Source organism: Mobula hypostoma, chromosome 13 (genome assembly GCF_963921235.1).
Source record: "Mobula hypostoma chromosome 13, sMobHyp1.1, whole genome shotgun sequence".
NCBI classification, from domain to species: Eukaryota; Metazoa; Chordata; class Chondrichthyes; order Myliobatiformes; family Myliobatidae; genus Mobula; species Mobula hypostoma.
This window is the reverse complement of record NC_086109.1, coordinates 97,909,967-97,937,406: the sequence shown is the minus strand read 5'-3', so window position 1 is coordinate 97,937,406 and position 27,440 is coordinate 97,909,967. Positions and strand designations below refer to the sequence as shown.

At 44.0% G+C, this 27,440-nt stretch overlaps 1 pseudogene; it reads right to left on the bottom strand.

Moving 5' to 3' along the window:
- Positions 1-8,608: 8,608 nt before the first annotated feature.
- Positions 8,609-11,082, bottom strand: LOC134356023 (protein transport protein Sec23A-like; annotated as a pseudogene).
- Between the last annotated feature and the right edge of the window lie 16,358 nt (positions 11,083-27,440).

Genomic DNA, 27,440 nt, shown 5'->3' with positions numbered 1-27,440 from the left:
ATCAATTACAGATATGGGTAGAGAAATAGCAGATAAACATTGGTGGATGCCTGAAATGCATACCAGAGGTGGTTGTGAGATCTGATGCAAATTGAGGAATCACTTTATCAAGCACCTTTGCTCCATCCACCACAACAGGTGGGATTTCATGGTGGCCACTCATTTTAATTCCTCTTCCCAATCCCATTCTGACATGTGGAGGATTAGTAATGATCTTTCAAGAATCATTAGACTTTGGCATGGTGCCAGAGGACTAGAAAATTGCAAATGTCACTCCACTCTTTAACAAAGGAGGAAGGGGGCAAAAAGTAAATTATAGACCAGTTAGCCTGACCGCAGTAGTTGGGAAGATATTGGAGTCAATCATTAAAGCTGAGGTTATGGAGTACTTGGTGACACAGGAGAAGATAGGACAAAGTCAGTGTGGTTTCTTTCAGGGAAAATCTTGCCTGACGAACCTGTTGGAATTCTTTGAGGGGATTATAAGTAGGATAGATAAAGGGGATGCAGTAGATGTTCTGTATTTGGACATTCAGAAGGCCTTTGTCAAGGTGCTACACATGAGGCTGCTTAACAAGCTAAGAGGTACTAGTATGTTAGAACATTGGCTGATGGTAGGAGGCAGCAAGTGGGAATAAAATTATCCTTTTCTGATTGGCTGCCAGTGACTAATGGTGTTCCGCAGGGGTCAGTGTCAGAACTGCTTTTTATGCTGTATATCAACGGCTTTGTTGCCAAGTTTACAGATGATACATAGATTGGTGGAGGGGCAGGTAGTATTGAGGAAACAGGAAGGCTGCAGAAGGACTTAGATTAGGAGAATGGGCAAGAGAGTGGCAAATGAAATACAATGTTGGAAAATGCATGGTCATGAACTTTGGTAGTAGAAATAAATGTGCAGACTATTTTCTAAAGGGGGAGAAAATCTAAAAATCTGAGAGGCAAAAGGACTTGGGAGCCCTTGTGCAGAACACCCTAAAGATTAACTTGCAGGTTGAGTCAGTGGTGAGGAAGGCAAATGCAATGTTAACATACATTTCAAGAGGTCTAGAATACAAGAGCAGGGATATGATGCTGAGACTTTAAAAGGCATTGGTGAGGCCTCACCTTGAATATTATGAACAGTTTTGGGTTCCTAAGAAAAGATGTGCTGGCATTGGAGAGGGTTCAGAAGAGTTTCACAAGGATGATCCTGGGAATGAAAAGGTTATCATACAAGGAACGTTTGATAGCTGTGGGCCTGTACTTGCTGGAATTTAGATGGATGAGGAGGGATCTCATTGAAACCTTTCAAATGTTGATAGGCCTAGACAGAGTAGATGTGGAAAGAATGCTTCTCATGGTGGGTGAATCTAGGACAAGAGGGCACAGCCTCAGGAAAGAGGGGCATCCATTTAAAATAGAGTTGCAGAGAAATTTCTTTAGCCAGAGTGGTGAATTTGTGGAATTTATTGCCACAGGAAGTTGTGGAGTCCAGGTTGTTGGGTGTACTTAAGATGGAGCTCGATAGGGAAGAAAGGATCAGCCATGATTAAATGGCGGAGCAGATTCGATGGGCCAAATGACCTATTTCTGCTCCTATGTCTTACGGTCTTGTGTTGGTCTATTGCCTCCTCTACGATGAGGCCACTCTCAGGTTGGAGTTGCAACTCCTCATATTCTGACTGGGTAGCTGCCAACCTGATGGCATGAACATGGATTTCTCTAACTTCCGGTCATTTCGTCCTCCTCCAACTTCTCTCTTTCTATTCCCCATTCTGACTGCCGACTTACCCCTTCTCCTCATCTTCCTTCCCTTTCTCCCATGGAGCACTATCCTCTCCGATCAGATTCCTCCTTCTCCATCTATTTACCTTTTTCACCAAGCACCTCACTGTTTCTCACTTCATCCTTCCTCCCTCATCCACCTAGCTTCCACCAAATCTCGTCTCACCTATCATCTGGCAGCTTGTACTCCTTCCTCTTCCCTACCTTCTTATTCTGGCTTCTGACCCCTTCCTTTCCAGTCCTGATGAAGGGCCTTGGCCTGAAACATTTAATTGTTTATTCTTGTCCATAGATGCTGCCTGGCCTGCTGAGTTCCTCTGGCATTTTGTGTGTGTTACCTACAGTAAATGGAATATTGCAAAACACACTCTTTTAACAGCAAGTGAATACTCCTACGATTTTGAATGTTAAATATGACAGAAAAGAATAACTTGGCATCATGTTCAGCATAGACATCATGGGCCAAAAGGCCTGTTCCTGTGCTGTACTGTTCTATTTTTTATGTTCCAGACAGGATGAGGGGAACATTTTGATGCAACCTCAGTCGCCAACTCAAGCCATGCCCACTTTTACTGCTCTCCAAACTGAGGAAAGATCTATGAATTGAGGTGCTGATTAATCGTTTGTGACTTTTATGTAAAAACATTGTTGCACAATCTCATTTGAAGGCTGACCTTTACATTATGATCTAACTCACCGAAGGACAGAAGCCCTAGGTAAACAGATATTTAACTGACTAGTTCTCAGCAATAAAAGTTGAACAATGCCTCTGCTTAGGAGACACGGACCAAGTTTATGTTGGTGTTTCAGAGGTTGTTGCCTTTTGCAGTGCCTGATTCCTGACAATAGGATGGTAGTTGGCTTGGAATGTTTGATGTAGACAAATAGACACAAGTAGTAATGGAGGGCAAAGATATGGTGAATGAACTTAAGAAGTATTTTGTGCCAGTCTTCACTATGGAAGATGCTAGCAGTATGCCAGAAATTTGAGTGTGTCGGGTGCAAGTGAGTGTTATTGCTATTATTAGAAGGTGCTTGGAAAGCTGAAAGATCTGAAGGTAGTTAGCACACCTGGACTACATCTCAGGGTTCTAAAAGAGGTAACTGAAGAGATTGTGGAGGCATTAGCAATGATCTTTCAAAAATCACTGGATTCTGGAATGATTCTAGTGGAAATTCAAGAAGGGAGAGAGGCAGAAGAAAGGGAATAATAGGCCAATTAGCCTGGCGTCAGTATTTATTATTATTATAATTAATTATGAGGTTTTGGGGCACTTAGAAGCACATGATAGAATAGGCCAAAATCGGCATGGTTTCCTTAAGAGGAAATCTTGCTTAACAAATCTATTGTAATTTCTTTGAAGAAATATCAAGAAGGATAGACAAAGGAGAGTCAGTGTGTGTTGCTTACTTGGATTTTCATAAGGCCTTTGACAAGGTGCTGTACATAAGGCTGCAAAAACAAGACGAGCTCATCGTATTACAGAAAAGATACTAACAAGGATAGAAGACTGGCTGACTGACAGGAGGCAATGTGGATAAATGTGAAGTTATCCACTTTGGTGGCAAAAATAGGAAAACAGATTATTATCTGAATGGTGGCCGATTAGGAAAAGGGGAGGTGCAACGAGACCTGGGTGTCATTATACACCAGTCATTGAAAGTGGGCATGCAGGTACAGCAGGCGGTGAAAAAGGCGAATAGTATGCTGGCATTTATAGCGAGAGGATTCGAGTACAGGAGCAGGGAGGTACTACTGCAGTTGTACATGCCTTGGTGAGACCACACCTGGAGTATTGTGTGCAGCAGTTTTGGTCCCCTAATCTGAGGAAAGACATCCTTGCCATAGAGGGAGTACAAAGAAGGTTCACCAGATTGATTCCTGGGATGGCAGGACTTTCATATGGAGAAAGACTGGATGAACTGGGCTTGTACTCGTTGGAATTTAGCAGATTGAGGGGGGATCTGATTGAAACGTATAAGATCCTAAAGGGATTGGACAGGCTAGATGCGGGAAGATTGTTCCCAATGTTGGGGAAGTCCAGAACGAGGGGCCACAGTTTGAGGATAGAGGGGAAGCCTTTTAGGACCGAGATTAGGAAAAACTTCTTCAAACAGAGAGTGGTGAATCTGTGGAATTCTCTGCCACAGGAAACAGTTGAGGCCAGTTCATTGGCTATATTTAAGAGGGAGTTAGATATGGCCCTTGTGGCTACGGGGGTCAGAGGGTATGGAGGGAAGGCTGCGGCAGGGTTCTGAGTTGGATGATCAGCCATGATCATAATAAATGGCGGTGCAGGCTCTAAGGGCTGAATGGCCTACTCCTGCACCTATTTTCTATGTTTCTATGTTTCAACGGTGGGAACAAAGGAGGCCTATTCTGGTTGGCTGGCAGTGTCTAGTGGTTTTCCGTAGGGGTCAGTGTTGGGATTGCTTCTTTTCATGTTATATATCAATGAGTTGGGTGACTGAATTGATGGCTTTGTGGCCAAGTTTGCAGATGATACAAAGATAGGTGGAGGGGCAGGCAGCATTGACTCAGCAGGGGGTCTGCAGAAGGACTTGGACAGATTGGAAGAATGGGCAAAAAAGTGTCAGATGGAATCTAGTGTTGGGAAGTTTATGGTCATGCACTTTGGTGGAAGGAATGGTGGCATAGACTATTTTCTAAACAGGGAGAAAAATCAGAGGTCCAAATGGACTTGGAACTCCTTGTGCAGGATTCCCTCAGGTTAACTTGTAGGTTGAGTCAGTGGTAAGGAAGGCATATGCAATGTTAGCATTCATTTTGAGAAGACTAGAATATAAAAGCAAGGATGTAACCATTTTCTGCCTAGTCCCACTGACCTGCACACGGACCATATCCCTCCATGCACCTCCCATCCATGTATCTGTCCAATTTATTCTTAAATGTTAAAAAAGAACCCGCATTTACTACCTCGTCTGGCAGCTCATTCCATACTCCCGCCACTCTCTGTGTGAAGAAGCCCCCCCAATGTTCCCTTTAAACTTTTCCCCCCTCACCCTAAACCCATGTCCTCTGGTTTTTTTCTCCCCTTGCCTCAGTGGAAAAAGCCTGCTTGCATTCACTCTATCTATACCCATCATAATTTTATATACCTCTATCAAATCTCCCCTCATTCTTCTACGCTCCAGGGAATAAAGTCCCAACCTATTCAACCTTTCTCTGTAACTGAGTTTCTCAAGTCCCGGCAACATCCTTGTAAACCTTCTCTGCACTCTTTCAACCTTATTTATATCCTTCCTGTAATTTGGTGACCAAAACTGAACACAATACTCCAGATTCGGCCTCACCAATGCCTTATACAACCTCATCATAACATTCCCGCTCTTATACTCAATACTTTGATTAATAAAGGCCAATGTACCAAAAGCTCTCTTTACGACCCTATCTACCTGTGATGCCACTTTTAGGGAATTTTGTATCTGTATTCCCAGATCCCTCTGTTCCACTGCACTCCTCAGTGCCTTACCATTAACCCTGTATGTTCTATGTTGGTTTGTCCTTCCAACGTGCAATACCTCACACTTGTCAGTATTAAACTCCATCTGCCATTTTTTCAGCCCATTTTTCCAGCTGGTCCAAGTCCCTCTGCAGGCTCTGAAAACCTTCCTCACTGTCCACTACACCTCCAATCTTTGTATCACCAGCAAACTTACTGATCCAATTTACCACATTATCATCCAGATCATTGATGACCAATAACAATGGACCCAGCACTGATCCCTGTGGCACACCACTAGTCACAAGGCCTCCACTCAGAGAAGCAATTCTCTACCATCACTCTCTGGCTTCTTCCATCGAGCCAATGTCTAATCCAATTTACCACCTCTCCATGTATACCTAGCAACTGAATTTTCCTAACTAACCTCCCTTGCGGGACCTTGTCAAAGGCCTTACTGAAGTCCATGTAAACAATATCCACTGCCTTCCCTTCATCCACTGTCCTGGTAACCTCCTCGAAAAACTCCAATAGATTGGTCAAACATGACCTACCACGCACAAAGCCATGTTGACTCTCCCTAATAAGTCCCAGTCTATCCAAATGCTTGTAGATTCTGTCTCTTAGTACTCCCTCCAATAACTTACCTACTACCGACGTTAAACTTACTGGCCTATAATTTCCCGCATTACTTTTCGATCCTTTTTTAAACAACAGAACAACATGAGCCACCCTCCAATCCTCCGGCACCTCACCTGTAGACAGCGACATTTTAAATATTTCCGCCAGGGCCCCTGCAATTTCAACACTAGTCTCCTTCAAGGTCCGAGGGAACACCCTGTCAGGTCCCGGGGATTTATCCACTTTAATTTTCCTCAAGACAGCAAGGATCTCCTCCTTTTCGATCTGTACAGTTTCCATGATCTCACTACTTGTTTCCCTTAATTCCATACACTTCATGCCAGTTTCCTTAGTAAACACAGACGCAAAAAACCTATTTAAGATCTCCCCCATTTCCTTTGGTTCCACACATAGCCGACCACTCTGATCTTCAAGAGGACCAATTTTATCCCTTACAATCCTTTTGCTCTTAATATACCTGTAAAAGCTCTTTGGATTATCCTTCACTTTGACTGCCAAGGCAACCTCATGTCTTCTTTTAGCCCTCCTGATTTCTTTCTTAAGTATTTTCTTGCACTTCTTATACTCAAGCACCTTATTTACTCCCTGCTTCCTATACACGTCATACAACTCCCTCTTCTTCTTTATCAGAGTTGCAATATCCCTTGAGAACCAAGGTTCCTTATTCCTATTCACCTTGCCTTTAATCCTGACAGGAACATACAAATTCTGCACTCTCAAAATTTCTGCTTTGAAGGCTTCCCACCTACCGATCACATCCATGCCAGAGAACAACCTGTCCCAATCCACGCTTTTTAGATCCTTTCTCATTTCTTCAAATTTGGCCTTCTTCCAGTTAAGAACCTCAACCCTAGGACCAGATCTATCCTTGTCCATGATCAAGTTGAAACAAATGGTGCTATGATCACTGGAACCAAAGTGCTCCCCTACACAGACTTCTGTCACTTGTCCTCTGTCCGCCAGAGAAAGCAGGATCTCCCAGTGGCCACACATTTTAATTCCACATCCCATTCCCATTCTGACATGTCTATCCATGGCCTCCTCTACTGTAAAGATGAAGCCACACTCAGGTTGGAGGAACAACACCTTATATTCCGTCTGGGTAGCCTCCAACCTGATGGCATGAACATCGACTTCTCTAACTTCCGCTAAGGCCCTACCTCCCCCTCGTACCCCATCTGTTACTTATTTTTATGCACACATTCTTTCTCTCACTCTCCTTTTTCTCCCTCTGTCCCTCTGACTATACCCCTTGCCCATCCTCTGGGTTCCCCCCCCCCGTCTTTCTTCCCGGACCTCTCGTATCTCCTTTTGCCTATCACCTGTCCAGCTCTTGGCTCCATCCCTCCCCCTCCTGTCTTCTCCTATCATTTTGGATCTCCCCCTCCCCCTCCAACTTTCAAATCCCTTACTCACTCTTCCTTCAGTTAGTCCTGACGAAGGGTCTCGGCCTGAAACGTCGACTGCACCTTTTCCTAGAGATGCTGCCTGGCCTGCTGCGTTCACCAGCAACTTTGATGTGTGTTGCTTAATATTAAACGCAGCGCATTTTCCTCGCATGAATATAGCGACGAGTTAATTATCAGGGGAGGACAGGGGAGCTAAGTGTTGAACGAACTTCCAGTAGAAGTGTCAGAAGCAGGTTCGATATTATCATTTAAAGAAAAATTGAATAGGTATATGGACAGGAAAGTAAATGGAGGGTTATGGGCTGAGTGCAGGTCGGTGGGACGAGGTGAGAGTAGTGTTCGGCACGGACTAGAAGGGCAGAGATCGCCTATTTCCGTGCTGTAATTGTTAAATGGTTATATAAGTCAATAGCATCATAACATTTTAAGTAACGTTTGGATATTAAACACAGCGCATATTTTCCCCGTATGAACTTATAAAATCATTGCAACGCACCAATATCGCTGAATCAGTGGGAGCCCTGGGCTTGTTTTCCTGCAACAAGACGGTCCTATCGAGGGGTGATGGGAGACAGCGATACTCGAACGGGGTTCTTTATGTCCAGTCTAATCCGCAATTTAGTTTTTGTTACATTCATCGCACAGATATATTGGAAATGGAAGCAACGTTTTCGGTGCGTCCGTGGCTATCTCAGGATATTGAGCCTTGACTTTGATCCAGAATGCCGGCAGAGATGTTATGTCAAACATACTTTTCAGCCCGCCGTCATTTGCAAACTCAAGGAGTTGATCTCCTTCCCGCGCTGACATGGACGACGCGCGGCTAATGACCTCGCGTGTGTTCAAGCTCAACAGTGGGCGTGACAGGGAATGAGGAAAGGTGCAGCTGACTCATATCGCCAAATCATATTGTTTCCTCGCGGCCTGGTAGCGCATGCTCTGAGGCACCGGTGGTTGGGGATCGCTGCTCGAATCTGTCCTGCCTGAGCACTGCTGTAATATTTTCCCTAACAAGCAATGCTACTCCCCCACCTTTCATTCCTCTGCCTCGATCACATCTGAAACATCGGAACCCTGGAATATTAAGCTGCCAGTCCTGCCCCTCCTGTAGCCAAGTTTCACTAATTGCTACAACGTCATTATTTCATGTGTCAATCCACGCCCTCAACTCATCCGCCTTCCCCACAATACTCCTAGCATTGAAATATATACACCTCAGAAGATTTTTACCACCACTCACAACCTTTCTATTAGTGGATTTGCTTGAACTTTTAACATCATTTATTTTCACCCCAGCCACACTGTCAGCTCTGGTACTGTGGTTCCCATCCCCCTGCAAATCTAGTTTAAAGCCTCCCCAATAGCATTAACAAACCTCCCTGAAAGGATATTGGTCCCCCTGTAGTTCAAGTGTAACCCGTCTCTCTTGTACAGGTCCACTTAATGCACTAGATACTGCTAGCTTTTTTAAATGGTCCATAAAGACTTGAAGACTAACGTCATCAGTCAGGATTGGTGCACCAGATTCCTGTCCCCAAGCATACAAATTATTATGAGTCTGTGATGGGTTCACTTTTGAGAGAAGGAATCGAGCCTGACTCCCTCCATGTTCTGTGTCAATATAACGTGGCATTGGAAACCGGGTCCGAAGGATTTCCGGTGCATCATCCAGTGGAGCTTGCAGGAGTTGTTTTAAGTTTTCATATTCTTGCATGTCCTGGTAACCAGCCTTCCTCCACTGTGATATAGTCTCTCCGTGGTAGATAACAATCTGGAAGAAAGTGTCCATGAGGAATATTCGGTCTGGTAAGATACTGCCACTGTCTAATAGGACTGGCTCAGGAGGTCCATAGAAAGAATAAGAATAGAGAACAGGCTGAATCATGATCAGTGACTGAGTCAGGTTTTGTCTCATGAAATGATGGCTGTAGTATGATGATTCATCAGGACTGTTGTTGAAAACTTGAAGGAATAGGAGAGGATCTTCTCAGATGGAACATAAACTGTGGATAGAGGGAAAATGTTTCAGAGAGCCTGAAAGAGTTAGGATCATCTTTGTGGAACTGGCCAAACTTCTGACACAGTCAGATCAATTGTCTGTCCAACCAACGAAGTACATCTGGTCCCTTCTCAGACTCGGCCCTGAAAACTCCCAGTCTTGCCATCAGCGCAGCTGGTGCTTCCTGGTCAAATGCTGCTTCAACGTGCTGGAGTTGACTCTCTGCATCTGCCCAGCTTCTGGCTACTCTAGTAACTCGGATACGTCTTTGACTGCTGGAATGCTGGTAATGGGTGACAAACTGAATAGCACCTCGTCCGCCGTGAGGGATTGGTGCATTATGCCGATCAACAACTTCAAAGTAGGTACCCAAAGTTGTGCTGGGATCCAAGCCACAAATTTTCCACCGGCATGTACCACCTAGACCCAACTCATTCTCAGACACAGAGGGGCCTTTGGAGTTCAGTGACACACAGGTCCCTATTGCTCCAGTAATTTTCAGTTCTCTGGTTGTCTTAACCTCCAAACTGGCACCAAGTGCCATTCTGAAATCTCCCTGCAGACCTTTACTGAAAACTCGTTGGAATGTTTGCTTGAAGAGAGAATTGTTGAAAGAGTCTGCCATCACAATGTAACCTCCAGTCAGGTTGCAGCAGCATTTCAACTCCAAAAGTCCAGTCTGATCCAGGGAGCAAGTGTAGATGTCAACGCAATGGCCATTTGCAGCTGCATGGTTTGCCAGAGCCTCATAATACTTGGTTGCTTTCTTCAGGAACCATGCATTGTCCTTCTCTATATCATGCCAGGAACAAATGGGGATTTTCAGTTCATCGCCCACCACCATGCCTGGTCCCTGGGTTGGTGGTCCTCCAGTAAACAACATTATTCTAGCTCTAGTATTTGGAAAACTACCCTCAAGCAAACCAACAGCTCTGGAAAGAGCCACACCAGTTGAACGCAAAGGTCTTTTGCCCTGAAGTACAGGCTGGGGACCCCTTTCGAGTTCTCCAAGTAGATCAGTCAAATTCATATCAATTTTATGAACAGGCTGCAAGAATCTGCTCAATAAACCAGGGTGCTCATGTGATTGAGGGGCCCTTCCTTGAACTCTGCTGGTGGCTTTGCAAGACCCAACATATCCTGGATTTGTTTTGCTGTCAGGTCCTTCATGCCTCTGAAGACGTAGCTTTTTGAAATCCCCTCACAGTTCAATTCACAAACCTGCACCATTCGACCGAAAGTAACCAGACCCACTAGTGCATTTGAGGGGAGAAGACTCAAGGACATCTGCAGGGATTCTTTGAGGGCTTGAAGATCATCTTGTTCCAAGCATGTGTCCACCACATACAAGAAGATGAGAGGAGCAGGTGAACCTTGCTGAACAACATATCCAATAGTTGAAAACTGTGGCAGTAATTCAGCTGGCTGATTCGCTTCATAAATGCCCAAGTAAGAAGGTGAGAACTGGTTCCTCTGGAAACAAAAAATTGCACACCCAAAGTCTTGCTCAATAGTCCACTTGACATAATGGATTAAGAACAGCCCTGTGGGTAGCCCTGCAGGTAGCCCTACTGCACAGCACAGGTTCATACTGTATTGGTGGTAAATCTGGTTGCTCTTTTAAAGGAGTGAACAGACAGTCTAAATGAACCACCATACATGTAGCCTCTAGTCGACTGGATGACCACACATTCCAGCTGAACCGAATGCCATCTCGTTCTTCATTTTGTTGAATAAATTCTAAATATGATGCCATGCTCACTGAAGAATTCTGACACTGCCCGACACCAACAACCTGAGCAGCATGTTTTTGTTTTTGTGTGGAAAGTTGTGTTTGATGAAATTTTTCAATTTTTTTGAAGAAGTATCCAAAAAGGTAATTGTGGGTAGGGTGGTTGATGTTGATACCATGGTAGAATCGTCTGCAAGATTAGATCCCATGAAATCTAGGGGTTAGGGGGATTCAAAATCGGTTCAGAGTTAGGAAGCAGAGGGTGGTGATTGAAGGATGTTTCTCAGAATAGGGGGCAGAGAATAGTGTGTACCACAGCTGGGGCTGGGGGGTCGGTGTTGGGACTCTTGTTATTCACTAAAGATTTAGATGCAAATGCACAAGGTTGATCAGTAAGTTTGCAGATGCCATGTGTAGGTGGTGTTGATAATGAAAAAGATTATGGTAGATCACAAAGGGATCTTGATCAGTTCGGGAAGTGGGCCGAGAGCCAGATGCATTTCAATACAGGTAAGTGGGAGGTGATGCATTTTGGAAAATCAAACCAGCGTAGGACTTACACAGTGAATGGTTGGGCACTAGGGAGTATATTGTAATAGAGGGACTTGGGCGTACAAGTAGAAAGTTTATAGAAAGAAATGTGTCAAAGAGAATAGTGAAAAAAGTGTTTCGCACTCTGGCCTTCATCGGTCAGGGCTCTGAGTATAGATGTTGAGATGTTATGTTGTATCAATATAAGTAGTTGTTGAGGCTGCACTTGAAGTACTGCGTACAGTTTTGGTCACCCTGTAATAGGAATGATGTAGTACAATTGGAAAGAGTACAGAAAAGATTTACAATGATGTTACCAGGATTTGAGGGCCTAAATTATAGGGAGGGTTTGGCCAGGATAGGAATTTATTCTTTGGAATATACACAGGAGAATGAGGGGTGATCTTAGAGAAATGTTTAAAATTATGAGAGGATAAGGTGAACAGTAGCAAGTCTTCTTCCCAGGGTAAGGGTGTCCAAAATTAGGGATCTGGTGACCCTGTGATCTCTGTCTCAGAGGCCGACGTCAGAACTTCTTTCATGAGGGTGAACCCTTGCAAGGTGTCAAGCCCTGATGATGCACCTGGTAGGGCACTGGAAACCTATGCCAACCAACTGGGATGAGTGTTCAAGGACATCTTCAATCTCTCATTGCTGCAGTCAGAGGTTCCCACTTGCTTCAAAAGGGCAACAATCATACCACTGCCAAGAAGAACAAAGCGGATGAGCCTAGAGCATGGATCAATACTTGGAGCTATGGTGCTGTGGCCATTACAGAGACTGGGATGGCTCAGGGGCAGGAATGGTTACCTAAAGTGTCAGGCTTTAGATGTTTCAGAAAGGACAGGGATTGTCTACTGAGTCTCTGTGGGTGGAAGTTAGAAACAGGAAGGGGTCAATAACTCTACCGGGTGTTTTTACAGACCACCCAATAGTAAAAAGGGCATCGAGAAGCAGACAGGGAGACAGATTCTGGAAAGATGTAATAATAACAGGTTTGTCATGGTGGGAGATTTTAATTTCCCAAATATTGATTGGCATCACCCTAGAGCGAGGGATTTAGATAGGGTGGAGTTTGTTAGGTGTGTTCAGGAAGTTTTCCTGACACAATATGTAGATAAGCCTACAAGAGGAGAAGGCTGTACTTGATCTGGTATTGGGAAATGAACCTGGTCAGGTGTCAGGTCTCTCAGTGGGAGAACATTTTGGAGATAGGGATCACAATTCTATCTCCTTTACCATAGCATTGGTGAGGGATAGGAACAGACAAGTTAGGAAAGCGTTTAATTGGAGTAAGGGGAAATCTGAAGCTATCAGGCAGGAACTTGGAAGCATAAATTGGGAACAGATGTTCTCAGGGAAATGTATGGCAGAAATGTGGCAAATGCGCAGGGGATATTTGCGTGGAGTTCTGCATAGATACGTTCCAGTGAGACAGGGAAAAGATGGTAGGGTACAGGAAACGAGCTATACAAAGGCTGTAGAAAGTCTAGTCAAGAGGAAAAGAAAAGCTTACAAAAGGTTCAAAAAACTAGGTAATGATAGAGATCAAGAAGGCTAGCAGGAAGGAGTTTAAGAATGAAATTAGGAGAGCCAGAAGGGGCCATGAGAAGGCCTTGGCGAGCAGAATTAAGGAAAACCCCAAGGCATTCTACAGGTATGTGAAGAGTAAGAGGATAAGATGTGAGAGAATAGGACAATCAAGCCAAGAAGGGCCAAAAGGCCTGTTTCTGTGCTGTAGTTTCTATGGTTTCCATGGTAAGTGTGACAGTGGAAAAGTGTGTATGGAACCGAAGGAGATAGTAGGGATGCTTAACGAATACTTCGCTTCAGTATTCAGTTCGGAAAAAGATCTTGGTGAAAAAGATAGGGTCACAGATCTCTCAGTGGATGCGTATCTGGGGGACAGTGACCACCGCTCTCTGGCCTTTAGCATTATCATGGAAAAGGATAGAATCAGACAGGACAGGAAAATTTTTAATTGGGGAAAGGCAAATTATGAGACTATAAGGCTAGAACTTGTTGGTGTGAATTGGGATGATGTTTTTGCAGGGAAATGTACTATGGACATGTGGTCGATGTTTAGAGATCTCTTGCGGGATGTTAGAGATAAATTTGTCCCGGTGAGGAAGATAAAGAATGGTAGGGTGAAGGAACCATGGGTGACAAGTGAGGTGGAAAATCTAGTCAGGTGGAAGAAGGCAGCATACATGAGGTTTAGGAAGCAAGGATCAGATGGGTCTATTGAGGAATATAGGGAAGCAAGAAAGGAGCTTAAGAAGGGGCTGAGAAGAGCAAGAAGGGGGCATGAGAAGGCCTTGGCGAGTAGGGTAAAGGAAAACCCCAAGGCATTCTTCAATTATGTGAAGAAAAAAAGGATGACAGGAGTGAAGGTAGGAACGATTAGAGATAAAGGTGGGAGATGTGCCTGGAGGCTGTGGAAGTGAGCGAGGTCCTCAATGAATACTTCTCTTCAGTATTCACCAATGAGAGGGAACTTGGTGATGGTGAGGATAATATGAGTGAGGTTGATGTTCTGGAGCATGTTGATATTAAGAAAGAGGAGGTGTTGGAGTTGTTAAACTACATTAGGACAGATAAGTCCCCGGGGCCTAACGGAATATTCCCCAGGCTGCTCCATGAGGCGAGAGAAGAGATTGCTGAGCCTCTGGCTAGGATCTTTATGTCCTCATTGTCCATGGGAATGGTACCGGAGGATTGGAGGGAGGCGAAAGTTGTCCCCTTGTTCAAAAAAGGTAGTAGGGATAGTCCGGGTAATTATAGACCAGTGAGCCTTACGTCTGTGGTGGGAAAGCTGTTGGAAAAGATTCTTAGAGATAGGATCTATAGGCATTTAGAGAATCATGGTCTGATCAGGGACAGTCAACATGGCTTTGTGAAGGGCAGATCGTGTCTAACAAGCCTGACAGAGTTCTTTGAGGAGGTGACCAGGCATATAGATGAGGGTAGGGCAGTGGATGTGATCTATATGGATTTTAGCAAGGCATTTGACAAGGTTCCACACAGTAGGCTTATTCAGAAAAAAGGCATGGGATCCAGGGAAGTTTGGCCAGGTGGATTCAGAATTGGCTTGCCTGCAGAAGGCAGAGGGTGGTGGTGGAGGGAGTACATTCAGAATGGAGGATTGTGACTGGTGGTGTCCCACAAGGATCTGTTCTGGGACCTCTACTTTTCGTGATTTTTATTAACGACCTGGATGTGGGGGTAGAAGGGTGGGTTGGCAAGTTTGCAGATGACACAAAGGTTGGTGGTGTTGTAGATAGTGTAGAGGATTGTCAAAGATTGCAGAGAGACATTGATAGGATGCAGAAGTGGGCTGAGAAGTGGCAGATGGAGTTCAACCTGGAGAGGTGTGAGGTGGTACACTTTGGAAGGACAAACTCCAAGGCAGAGTACAAAGTAAATGGCAGGATACTTGGTAGTGTGGAGGACCAGAGGGATCTCAGGGTACATGTCCACAGTTCCCTGAAAGTTGCCTCACAGGTGGATAGGGTAGTTAAGAAAGCTTATGGGGTGTTAGCTTTCATAAGTCGAGGGATAGAGTTTAAGAGTGGTGATGTAATGATGCAGCTCTATAAAACTCTGGTTAGGCCACACTTGGAGTACTGTGTCCAGTTCTGGTCACCTCACTATAGGAAGGATGTGGAAGCATTGGAGAGGGTACAGAGGAGATTTACCAGGATGCTGCCTGGTTTAGAAAGTATGCATTATGATCAGAGATTAAGGGAGCTAGGGCTTTACTCTTTGGAGAGAAGGAGGATGAGAGGAGACATGATAGAGGTGTACAAGATAATAAGAAGAATAGATAGAGTGGATAGCCAGCGCCTCTTCCCCAGGGCACCACTGCTCAATACAAGAGGACATGGCTTTAAGATAAGGGGTGGGAAGTTGAAGCAGGATATTAGAGGAAGGTTTTTTACTCAGAGAGTGGTTGGTGCGTGGAATGCACTGCCTGAGTCAGTGGTGGAGGCAGATACACTAGTGAAGTTTAAGAGACTACTAGACAGGTATATGGAGGAATTTAAGGTGGGGGCTTATATGGGAGGTAGGGTTTGAGGGTCGGCACAACATTGTGGGCCGAAGGGCCTGTACTGTGCTGTACTATTCTATGTTCTATGTTCTATAAATGTAGGGATGTCTTACAACAGATTGAAAAGCTTGATTATATAGACATTAAGAAAGAGGATGTGCTGGAGTTTTGGAAAGCATCAAGTTGGATAAGTCTCCAGGACCAATGAGATGTCGTCGTCATGGCTATCCCTCAAGGTCGAGGATGATGGTCTTCGTTCTGAAGAAGTGGCCCACAGAGTGAAGATGCCTGTGTGTGTATTTGTTTAACGTGTACTTGATGTTGCACTTCAAGAAGCACACGATACTTCACAAATCAACCAACTGATTCCAATGGCATGGAAACCACAACGATTGGAGCTGATGGATTTGTTGCAGCTTTCATCCACCTTCACAACCATTGAGTTCGAAGTAACTTCGTCCGCCTGTTCCACTGTTGAGGTCTTGGTTGGATTGTTTTTTGTCAGGGACCTCACCGTCGACCTTACCACCATGGGTGACCCTACCAGGAGCATAGCTCCAGACGGCATTACTCTCGGGATCACAGGACCACACAAGCTTCACCATGGCAAGGTGACAATCCATGGAGAAGGGATGAGATATACCCCAGATTACTATGGGAGGCGAGGAAGGAGATCGTTGAGCCTCTGACAATGATCTTTGCATCATCAATGGGGATAGAACAGGTCCCGGAGGATTGGAGGGTTGCAGATGTTGTTCCTTTATTCAAGAAAGGGAGTAGAGATAGCCTAGGAAATTATAGACCAGTGGGTCTTACCTCAGTGGTTGGTAAGTTGATGGAGAAGATACTGAGAGGCAGGATTTATGAACATTTGGAGAGGTATAATTTGATTAGGAATAGTCAGCATGGCTTTGTCAAAGGCAGGTCGTGCCTTACAAGCCTGATTGAATTTTTTGAGGATGTGACTAAACACATTGATGAAGGTAGAGCAGTAGGTGTGGTGTATATGGATTTCAGCAAGGCATTTGATAAAGTACCCCATGCAGGCTTATTGAGAAACTAAGGAGGCATGGGACCTAAGGGGACCTTGCTTTGTGGATCCAGTACTGGTTTGCTCACAGAAGGCAAAGAGTGGTTGTGGTCAGGTCATATTCTGCATGGAGGTTGGAAACCAGTAGTGTGCCTCAGGGATCTGTTCTGGGACCCCTTCTCTTCGTGATTTTCATAAATGACCTGGATGAGGAAGTGGAGGGATGGGTTAGTAAGTTTGCTGATGACAGCAGGTTGGAGGTATTGTGGATAGTGTGGAGGGCTGTCAGTGGTTAAAGTGGGATATTGATAGGATGCAAAACTGGGCTGAGAAGTGGCAGATGGAGTTCAACCCAGATAAGTGTGAGATGGTTCATTTTGGTAGGTCAAGTACGATGGCAGAGTATAGTATTATGGTAAGACTCTTGGCATTGTGGAGGATCAGAGGGATCTTGGGGTCCAAGTCCATAGGGCACTCAAAGCTGCCGTGCAGCTTTTTCCCAGGGCTGAAATGGCTAACACGAGAGGGCAGGATTTAAGGTGCTTGGAAGTAGGCACAGGGGAAATGTCAGGGGTAAGTTTTTCGCGCAGAGTGTGGTGAATGAGTGGAATGAGCTGCCAGCGACAGTGGTGGAGGTGGATACAATATGGTCTTTTAAGAGACTCCTGGATAGGTACATGGAGCTTAGAAAAATAGAGGGCTATGGGTAACCCTTGGTGATTTCTAAAGTAAATACATGTTCAGCACAACATTGTGGGCCAAAGGGATTCTATTGTGCTGTAAGTTTTCTATGTTCTGTGTTCAAATGATGAGCTTTTGATGGCTCTGGGCCTGTATTCACTGGAATTCAGAAGGATGAGGTGTGACCTCATTGAAACCTATCGAAAGGCCTTGATAGAGTGAATGTGGAGAGGATGTTTTCTATGGTGGGAGAGCCTAAGACCAAAGAAGACAGACCCAGAATAGAGCGATATCCCTTTAGAACGGGGATGAAGAAGAATTTCTTTAGCCTGAGAGTGGTAAATCTATAGAATTCATTGCCATAGACAGCTGTGGAAGCCAAATCTTTGTGTATATTTAACGTTGAGGTTGATAGATTCTTGATTGATCAGGTCATGAAGGGATATGGGGAGAAGGCGGGAGATTGGGGCTGAGAGGAAAATTGATTCAGCCATGATGAAATGGCAGAGCAGACTCGACGGGCCAAATGGCCTCGTTCTGTACCTATGTCTTATGGCCTAAAAAAAGTAGAGTGAGGTCGTGTTCATGGGTTCAATGTCCATTCGGAAATCAGATGGAATAGCAAAAGCTGTTCCTGAATCATTGAGTGTGTGCCTACAGGCTTCTGTACCTCCTTCCTGAGGTAGCAGTGAGAACGGGGCATGTGGATGAGTGCCCACTGGTTGGCGTGGATGTTGTAAATTGGTACATATAGTTGTCTGGATGGTCTGTCATTACTGTAGTTTGAAACCTTATCCAGTGTCATCTACAATAACTCATAAAGTACAATCCTCAAGTAACCGCATTTGCAGTAATGCACAATGGGCCATGATTGCATTACTGACAACTGTTACTATTGTTGAACTTCAGAAAATTTAATTCTCATATAGAAAGGAAGTTTAATTGGAATAAATGCACAGCATGAAAGATGACTGAGGAAGCAGTGTCACTGTCATATTGTGTATGTGACACTTTTAGAAACATAGAAGCACAGAAAACCTGCAGCACAAACAGGCCCTTTGGCCCACAATGCTGTGCCAAACATGTACGTACTTTAGAAATTACCAAGGGTTACACATAGCCCTCTATTTTTCTAAGCTCCATGTACCGATCCAGGAGTCTCTTAAAAGACCCTATCATATCCGCTTCCACCACCATCACCTGCAGCCCGTTCCATGCACTCACCTCTTTTGCCCAATAACTTTTGAGATGTAATATATAATTAGTGCTACGAGACAGATATGACAGTGGAACAGAAAGGTCAGCCAGAGTCTTACAGATAAACAACACAAATTAGCTTTAAAAATGTAAAAGGTTTAATTTTTAATGACTAACATTAATTCATGCTCTCTACAATCCATTTAGTGACGTTTATGAGAAATCTTTCACTACAGGGAACAACATGGGCACAGGAAATACACACAGCTTGATATAATAGCTTCCTTTAAAACAAAATAAATATAACAATTACCAATCTCACTTAGTCACTCACTCAATATTAAAATAAAAAGAATTATAAAGGTTTCATGAAGGTGATTCAATTTCTGAGTAGCTTGAAGTCATACTGGCCTGTCCATTCTTGGCATCGTGTGAAGTCTGGTGAAAACTAGAGGCCCACTCAAAGTTCAAAAGTCAAAAATTGAAGTAAATTTGTTATTAAAGTACATATACGTCACCATCTACCACGCTGAGATTCATTTTCACACAAAGACTGACAATGTGGAAAAGAAGACAAATAGTGCAAATAAGTAAATAAATAATATTGAGAAATTGAGTTGTAGAGTCATTGAAAGTGTGTCCATAGACTGTAGAATTAGTTCAGTATTAAGTTGAATGAAGCCATCCACACTCATTAAAGAGATGTGATTCTGTATTGTCCATCCAGGGGAAGATGCCAGCAAATGGTCATGGACTTTCCACTTGCTCAGAACTGGATTTCCTTATAAAGGAAGTCAAATTCAAATACAAAGATCCTGTGTGAGAAGCAGCTGGAAGAATCAAGTGCTAATGGAAACAGCTTTCCTTTGCTTTATCCAAGTTTGCGTTTATCAGATCTCTAACCTTCTTTACTCCAGGAAGAGCAACCCCAACTCCTCCAGTCTCAAAATCAAATTTATTACCACCAGCACGTGTTGTGAAATTTGTTAACTTAGCAGCAGCAATTCAATGCAATACATAATCTAGAAGAAAAATAATAATAATAAATAAGTATTTATTTATTTATTAAATATTTACAAATATTTATATAAATAAATATTATTTATTTATTATAAGGAATAGAATGGACAATCTTGAAATTCAGCTACAGATTGGCAAGTATTACGTTGTGGCCATCTCTGAAACTTGGCTAAAGGATGGCTGCCATTGGGAGCTGAACTTCCAAGGATATACGGTATATTGGAAAGATAGGTTAGTAGGCAGAGGGGGTGGTGTGGCCATAAAGACTCTTTCCAATGATTTATGGGTTGAGTAAAGAAATGGCAAGGGTAAAAGGACCCTACTGGCAGTTGTATACAGGCCTCCAAACAGCAGCCGGGATGTGGATTACAAATTACAGCAGGAGATGGAAAAGACGTGTCAGGAAGGCAATGTCATAATAATCTTTGGGGATTTTAACATGAAAGTGGATTGGGAAAACCAGACCAGTACTGGACTTCAAGAGAGAGAATTTGTAGAATGTCTAAGGGATGGCTCTTTAGAACAGCTTGTTGTTGAGCCCACTATGGGATCGGCTGAGCTGAACTGGGTATTGTGCAATGATCTGGAGGTGATAAGAGAGCTTAATGTTAAGGAACCCATAGGGAACAGTGGTCACAATATGCTTGAGTTCACATTGAAACCTGAGAGGGAAAAAATAAAATCCATTGTGTCGGTATTTCAGTGGAATAAAGAAAATTACAATGGCATGAGCGGGGAACTGGCAAAGTTGACTGGAAAGGGACATTTGCAGGAATGCAGCAGAGCAGTAATGGCTGGAGTTTCTGCGAAAAATGAGGGAAGTACAAGACAGAGATATTGCAAATAAGAAGAAATTTTCAAAGGGAAGAAGGACACTACCAAGGCTGACAAGTGAAGTCAGAGCCAAAGTAAAAGCAAAAGAGAGGCCATACAAGGAAGCCAGAGCTAGTGGGAAGATAGAGGATTGGGAAGCTTTTAAAAACTTGCATAAGGAAACTAAGAAGGTCATTCAGAAGAAAAAGTTGAATTATGAGAGGAAGCTAGCGACTAATATGAAAGAAGATACTAAAAGCTTTTTTAAGTATATAAAGGGTAAAAGAGAGTCAAGGGTAGATATAGGACCAATACAAAATGATGCTGGTGATATTGTAATGAGAGATGCAGAGGCGGCAGAGGAACTGAAAGCGTATTTTGCATCAGTCTTCACAGTGAAAAATGTCTACAGTATACTGGACATTCAAGAGTGTCAGAGAAATGAAGTTTGTGCAGTGAAAATTACGACTGAGAACGTGCTCAGGAAGCTTAATGGTCTGAGGGCAGATAAATCTCCTGGACCTGATGGAATGCACCGTTGGGTTCTGAAGGAAGTAGCTGGAGAGATTGCGGAGGCATTAACAATGATCTTTCAAGAATCGATAGATTCTGGCATTGTACTGGATGACTGGAAAATTGCAAATGTTACTCCGCTATTTAAGAAGGGTGAGAGGCAGCAGAAAGGAAACTATAGACCTGTTAGCCTGACATCAGTGGTTGGGAAGTTGTTGGGATCGATTGTTAGGGATGAGATTAGGGCGTAACAGGAGGCACATGACAATATAGGCCAAAGCCAGCATGGTTTCCTGAAATGAAAATCCTGCCTGACAAATCTACTGCAATTCTTTGAGGAAATTACAAGCAGGGTAGACAAAGGAGATGCAGTAGACATGGTGTACTCAGATTTTCAGAAGGCCTTTGACAAGGTGCCACACATGATGCTACTTAGCAAGATAAGAGCCCATGGAATTACAGGGAAGTAACTAGCATTGGCTGATCAGCAGAAAACAGAGCGTGGGAATAAAGGGATCCTATTCTGGCTGGCTGCCAGTTACCAGTGGAATTCCACAGGGGTTGGTGTTAGGACCGCTGCATTTGAAATCTTTCAGTCCTCCTGAACCATGCCAAAATCAAATGATTCTTAAAAGATCATAACCAATGCATCTGTTATCTTTGCAGCAAACTCTCTCAGGACTCTGGGATGTTGTCCATCTGGTCCAGGTGACTTATCCACCTTAAGACCTTTCAGTTTGCCTAGCACTCCACCTAGCTTTGTATCATCGGCAAATTTAGCCACAAATCTATTAATACCATTTGACATACATCATAAAATGTCACTCCACTCTTTAAGAAAGGAGGAAGGCAAAAGAAATTATAGGCCAGTTAGCGTAACCTCAGTGGATGGGAAAGTGTTGGAGTCTATTATTAAGGATGAGGTTTCGAGGTACTTGGAGACTAATGTGACGAGAGTACACAAAGATTAAGATGTTAGCTGTCCTGTGCTGGCACCAGTGGGATCAGCAGTTGGTCTGCCACCTGCCTTCAGGAGAAAGAGAGATAAGGAAAACAATGGAGCAGCATTTGGAGATGTTAATGAAGGGACGGGAGAGTTTAACGGAAGGAGAGCTGTCAAGATTGGCTCCCCTTTGAACCCTGAACTGTTTGAAGTGATGGACAGGCGATACCCCAGCAGGGGGATAAAAAGGGACAGGTTCGCTAAGGCAGGACACACACGACACCACAAGGTAACGAGACCCTGGAAGCGGTGCGCCTCCCACAAGTCGGTGGGAGTTTTGGAGGGCTGGTTTGGAGGGCTGGTCGCGGGACCAAGCCATAGACGCACAGGGTGGAAAGGTACGATCGGCGGGAACCTGGTGTGTGTCCGCCCTTGCCTGGGTGCCAGGTTCACCGCAGAGAAACGATCGTATCTGGAAAAAGAGGAGTCACAGTCGGTGACCTCAGAAGACATCACAAAGGGCTTGCCCGAAAGCTGACTGCAAAGAATATCGAAGGTCTGTGTGGAAGCCGTTTGAATATTCATTCGTTTTTGCTCTCTCTCTCCTTCCCCACCACTGTCCATCGCCACGGCAGTGATCACTGTGAACTGAACCGAACTCAACTGAACTGAACTTCGCGTCACTTTGAAACTGGTCAGTTACCCCTAGACGACGATAGAGCTTGATTGATCCTGTTATCCTAATTCTGTGTACATGTGTGTTTATCATTGCTGAACTGTTGCATTTATTATCCTTTTGATTAGAGTACTGTGTTGCTTGTTTCTTTAATAAAACTTTCTTAGTTCTAGTAATCCAGACTCCAGCTGAGTGATCCATTTCTGCTGGTTTGGCAACCCAGTTACAGGGTACGTAACACTAATAATAAAATAAGTCAAAGTCAACATGGTTTCTATGAATTTGGGAAAATGCTTGAAGCAGTCATTAAGAAAGAAATAGGGAAACATTTAGAAAGGAGTGGTTCCATTAGACAGACGCAGCATGGATTCAGAAAGGGCAGGTCCTGTTTGACAAACTTACTGGAGTTCTTTGAGAACATAATGAGTGCAGTGGTTAGAGGGGAACAGGTGGATGTCGCATAACAGGTGGATTTCCAGAAGGCTTTCGATAAGGTGCCGGAAAAGAGACTTATAAATAAGATACGGATGCATGGAGTCGGAGGAAGTGTATTGGCATGAATAGTGGATTGGTTAACCAATAGAAGGCAGAGAGTTGGTATAAATGGGTGTTTCTCCAGTTGCCAGTCAGTGGTGAGTGGGGTGCCGCGGGGGTCGGTGCTGGGCCCGCAGCTGTTTACCATTTACAGTGATGATTTGGAAGAAGGGACTGAGTGTAGTGTAGCAAAATTTGCTGATGACACTAAACTGAGTGGGCCAAGGTCTGGCAGATGGAATACAACGTTGGTAAATGTGAGATCATCCATCCACTTTGGAAGGAATAATAGAAAAGCAGATTATTATTTAAATGGTGAAAAATTGTGGCATGCTGTTGTGCAGAGGGAATTGGGAGTGCTTGTGCATGAATCGCAAAAAGTTGGTGTGCAGGTACAACAGGTTAATAAGAAGGCAAATAATTGCTAGAGGGATTGAATTCAAGAGCAGGGAGGTCATGCTGCAACTATACAGGGTACTGGTGAGGCCGCAGCTGGAGTACTGTGTGCAGTTCTGATCTCCATACTTGAGGAAAGATATACTGGCTTTGGATGCAGTGCAGAGGAGGTTCACCAGGTTGATTCCAGGGATGAAGGGGTTAACCTATGAAGAAAGATTGAATTGCCTGGGACTATACTCTCTGGAGTTCAGAAGCATGAGAGAGGATCTTATAGAAATGTACAAAATTTTGAAAGGGAAAGGTAAGATAGAAGTAGGAAAGTTGTTTCCATTGGTAAGTGAGACTAGAACTGTTTTTCCCAGAGAGTGGTGAATCTGTGGAATTCTCTGCCCAGGGAAGCAGTTAAGGCTTCTTCATTTTATATATTTAAGATACAGTTAGATAGATTTTTACATAGTAAGGGAATCAAGGGTTACGGGGAAAAGGCAGGTAGATGGAGCTGAGTTTGTGGACAGATCAGCCATGATCTTATTGAATGGCGGGGCAGGCTCAATGGGCCGGATGGCCTACTCCTGCTCCTATTTCTTATGTTCTTACGTTTATGAAGGGAAATCTTGCCTGACGAATCTGTTAGAGTTCTTCGAGGAAACAGCAAGCAGAGTGGACAAAGGAGAGGCAGTGGATGTCATTTACTTGGATTTTCAGAAGGCGTTTGATAAGGTGTCACACATGAGACTGCCTAACAAGATAAAATTCAATGATGTTTCAGAAAAGATACTGGCATGGATAGCGGGATGGCTGACAGGCAGGAGGCTGTGAGTGTGAATAAAAGGGGCCATTTCTGGTTGACTGTCAGTGACTATTGGTGTTCCTCAGGGGTCAGTATTGGGACTGCTGCCTTTCATATCGTTTGTTAATGATTTAGATAATGAAATTGATGGCTTTGTGGCAAAGTTTGTGGATGATATGAAGACAGGTGGAGGGGTAGGTAGTGCTGAGGAATCAGTGATTGCAGCAGGACTTAGACAAATTGGAAGAATGGGCAAAAAAGTGGCAGATGGAATACAGTGTCAGGAAATGTATGATGATGCATTTTAGTAAAAAGAACTATAATGCAGAATATTATCTAAGTGGGGAGAAGGCTCAAACATCAGAGGTGCAGAAGGACTTAGGAGTCTTCTTGCAAGACTCCCAGAAGGTAAATTTACAGGTTGAGTCTGTGGTAAAGAAGGCAAATGCAACGTAGGCATTTATTTCAAAGGAAGTAGAATATAAAAGCAAGGAGATAATATGAGGCTTTATAAGACATTAGTCAGGCAGCACTTAAGAGTATTGTCAACAGTTTTGGGTCCCATATCTCAGAAAGGATGTGTTGTCATTGGAGAGAGTCCCGAGGAAGTTCACAAGGATGATTCTGGGAACCAAGGGGTTAACATATGAGGAGCGTTTGGCAGCTTTGGGCCTGTACTCACTGGAATTTAGAAGAATGTAGGGGGATCTCGTTGAAACCTACAGAATGTCGAAAGGACTAGATAAAGTGGATGTAGAGAGAATGTTTCCTATGGTGGGGGTATCCAGAACTAGAGGACACAGCCTCAAAATTGAGAGGTGACCCTTTAGAACAGAGGTAAGGAGGAATATTTTTAGCCAGAGAGTAGTAAGTCTATGGAATGCTCTGCCGCAGACTGTGGTAGAGGCCAGATCTGTGTCTGTACTTAAGGTAGAAGTTAATAGTTTCCTGTTCAGTCAGGGCATCAAAGGATATGGTGAGAAGGCAGGTGTATGGGGTTGAGTGGGATCCGGGATCAGCCATGATGGAATGACAGAGCAGACTCGATGGGCTGAATGGTTTAATTGTGCTCCTGTGTCCAATGTCTTATGGTCTTATGGTTTATTTTTCTACTGTTTCTATTTATGAGGCCAGGGTCTCGGATGCTAGAACTATTTTCTCAACACTTTCAAAGACTATGCACATGTATAGTCTGGTCCTCGTATTGCAACATACCGTTCATAACTGTTCCATTGTATCTCCTCCTCCTTTCTGCCAAAGTTTATCATAAATATTAAACTTTACATGCCAGTTGTCTACCCATTCCATTCACTTATCATTATCTTCCTTACTTGCCTGGTTGGTTGTCTATCGTATCCAACAATGACACAACATAGAACAGCCCAGGAACAAGCCATTCAGCCCACAATGTTGTGCCGAACCAACTCAAAAGCAAATCAAAAACATTCAAACACGAATCCCACCTACATCATGACCATATCCCTCCATCTTCCTTTCATCCAAGTGCCTATCCGAACGTCTCTTAAAAGCCTCTAATGTATTTGCCTGTTCCACCATATCAGGCAGCACATCCACGACCCCCACATCCCCGTTGGACCTAACCCCTCTCACTGTCAATGCATGACCTCTGGTGTTAGACATTTCAACCCTGGGAAACAGATACTCTGTCCACTCTCTCTCTGCCTCTCATAATCTTATAAACCTCTACCAGATCTCCACACAGCCTCCGGTGCTCCAGAGAAAACAATCAAAGTTTGTCCAGCCTCTCATGATAGCACATGTCCTCTAAACCAGTCAGCATCCTGGTAAACCTCTTCTACACCCTCTCTAAAGCCTCAACATCCTTCCTATAGTGGGGCGACCAGAACTGTACGCGATACTCCAGGTGTGGCCAAACCATTGATTTATAAAGTAGTGCGGGAGAGTTTTTAAAGTGGAAAAGCCATGGCGCTGGGCAGTTCAACTTTCTTTACCTCAGAGGTCTGTGTCCAATGGTATGAGTAGACATAACAAACTAGGGTCTTTCTTGGTCGCAGTGGATAACCATGACTCCCATGCCTCGTCCTGCCCTTCATTGCTGTGCCGGCTTCCTGCCCTTGAATCTCACTGTTGATTTCATCCATCCTGTCTGCTGGAGCTGACTTCACTTGGTAGGACAGGCATGTCCCTATCTCACCAGGGTATGAAGTCCACCGGCTTCCTTCACCTGGTTTAGCCCACCTGCTGAAGTGGTGTACCAAGGTGTGGCCACTATCGCATGCAAACAGCTACTTGGAGCCACAGATGAGAGCTGATTGTCCAGTGGGGCCCAAAGGTGAGTGTGCTACCTTGGAATGAACACAACAAGCCCCTTCACCAGAAGCCCTACCCCTCCTTGGACACCTCATATACTCTTACTGCCCATTATATTGCTACATAAGCCTCGCTAGACATCAGGCCTGATAGTGACCCTGGCAGAAGGCTGAAAACCTGTGCCAACCAACTGGCTGGACTGTTGTTCATCTTCAGCCTCTCACTGCTGCAATCCTCAACACAGTGAGATCAGTAAGCACCAGTATGTGGTGGGGAAGATATTGGAGGGGAATTAGAGACTCACGATCTACCTGCATTTGGAAAGGTGGGACGGATTGGCGATAATAATTATGGCTTTGTCTAGCAAATTACATCAGACAAACTTGAGTTTTAAAAAAAATTCTGGCCTCATCAATCCTCTTGGGCAGAGTATTAGATGTTTTCTACATAGATTTCAGCAAGGTCTTTTTCTAGTTACCATTTAGTAGGCTTGTTGACAAATTTGGAACACAAAGGATTCATGGCAAGCTATCTAATTGGCTTTGTGGTAAGATACAGAGGGTGGTGGTAGAGGGTTGTTCCCTTCAGACTGAAGGCCTGTGACCAGAACTGTGCTGCATCGGTTGTTGTTCATTATTTACATTAATAATTTAGATTAATTTGGAATCCTGGCAAGATGGCAGCGATATTTCACACCCTGATGAGTTCAGTGCCTTTTACGCAAGCGTTGAAAGGGTAAATAAAACTAACCCTGTGTGAATACCCACAGTAGCTGTTGAATACGATCAAGTTCAAAGGATTTTAAGTACATCTATTATCAGAGCATGCTTGCATTATACAACCCTGAGATTTGTCTTCTGCACAGAGAGCCATGAAACCAAATTGTGTAAATGGCGACAAGAAAAAATGAGCGAAAGTACTAACAATAAAACACAAAAGAGTCCATATTCCGTTCAG